Source organism: Oryzias latipes, chromosome 1 (genome assembly GCF_053564925.1).
Source record: "Oryzias latipes strain Hd-rR chromosome 1, Olatipes_Hd-rR_3.1".
Classification (NCBI taxonomy): domain Eukaryota; kingdom Metazoa; phylum Chordata; class Actinopteri; order Beloniformes; family Adrianichthyidae; genus Oryzias; species Oryzias latipes.
Genome location: NC_136237.1, coordinates 6,408,887 through 6,410,339, shown reverse-complemented (window position 1 = coordinate 6,410,339; position 1,453 = coordinate 6,408,887). Strand labels below are relative to the sequence as shown.

At 34.5% G+C, this 1,453-nt stretch overlaps 1 long non-coding RNA gene across 1 annotated transcript; it reads right to left on the bottom strand.

Annotated features, from left to right (window-relative positions):
* Window positions 1–333: 333 nt before the first annotated feature.
* On the bottom strand, window positions 334–1,225 carry LOC105357370 (uncharacterized). Its single transcript, XR_911327.4, has 3 exons — window positions 1,085–1,225; window positions 788–882; window positions 334–696 (listed from the first exon to the last, which is right to left on the bottom strand). It is a non-coding gene; the product is annotated as an uncharacterized LOC105357370 (long non-coding RNA).
* Window positions 1,226–1,453: the final 228 nt, after the last annotated feature.

Sequence of the window (1,453 nt, the reverse complement as noted above, 5' to 3'; positions counted from 1 at the left end):
TAACATAGTTTGTTCAGTTAAGTTTTGCAGTTACCCATTGTATTCATGACTGTTGACTTAATTTTCTATGAAGTTTTGAACTTTGGGAGTTTTTAAACAAGATTATAAAAATGTTCGATTCAGTCTGAGAAAAGTGTATGAAGTATGTAGTGATTAGTTTTACAGCCTTAGGACATCTGGAATCTACCTTGCAGATTTCACCTATCACAGGTCATTTTTATAATGTAACTCCTGCGACAGACAAGGACCACTGTAGTCTAAGTCCAACAGACCAATCTACTGCCTCAGTCTGTGAAAAGTAAAACTGCTACTGAAGTAATGAAACACACTGAATTCATTTTGCGATGCTTTATTGAGCCACAGAATAGTATGCAGTAGCAGTAAAAGATTAAATTCCTTAATCAACCCCATTATACCCACAGATTAATGTTTTCATTATGTCTGAAAAGTGAAGCAGAAAGGACAGCAGATGATCTGCATCAAGGTTTTAACCTCAACAAATATCAAGCTAATGTTACTGAAGCATCAGAAAGTTCTCAGTGTTTTCACTAAACAACTTTCTTTTCACAGATCCAGTAGTTAATAGTGGTCCCTGGTTCATCATTCCAGCTGTTGAAGCTGTTGTAGATCCCTATTTCCACACGATCTTCACGGTTTCTAAGATTGTTAGGTTCTGTTGGACCCCAATAGCTGACACTGAAAACACAGTCAAAAACAGAATGATATTCTTTTAAACACTCATTTCTCTTATTTAAGGAACAATTTTAAATAATCAAACTGCTTATACCTAGATGTCAGGATACGTCCATCCACCCATTTCCATGTGGATCCTGATTTGTACAGTCCAATCCAGGCCTTGCGTTTAAATCCTCTGGCGAAATTCTTTTTTATGAAGACATTTGAGTTATTAGTTTAGGAATAAAGATTTAGAGTTGTTTCAATTTCAGTGTTTCAAAATAAAATCTTTATTTTTGTTGGATCTCGTTTTCTATCATTTATTAAATGAATGTTGTCATCATGTATTTCCATATATATCAGAGGTTAATGGTTAGCAGAGTTCTAACTGAAACATTCATGTTCTCACGTTTTCAGCAGCGTCATTGATGACCACCAGGTCTGCTCCCTTAGAAGTACAGTAGTTTCTACTGGCCTGCCAGTTTGCAGTGGTTGTAGAGACGTAATAAAGACTTCCACGGAAATATTGCCATCCCTCATTTTGAAACCTAGCTGTTGTAGAAATAAGAATTTCAAATAAAATTAACAACATTAGCTATCTAATTCTGTATTGAAATATATTTATGCGCATTAATGAAATGTGGGCTTACAAAAGTTAAACATTGGCTAAGGAACTCCTCAATGAATATTTGAAATGATCTAGGTGTATTTCTTTGTAATATTGTCAAGGCTTAAAGATGAATCAAGGCCAAATATAATATCAAGAAAGTAAAAGCAA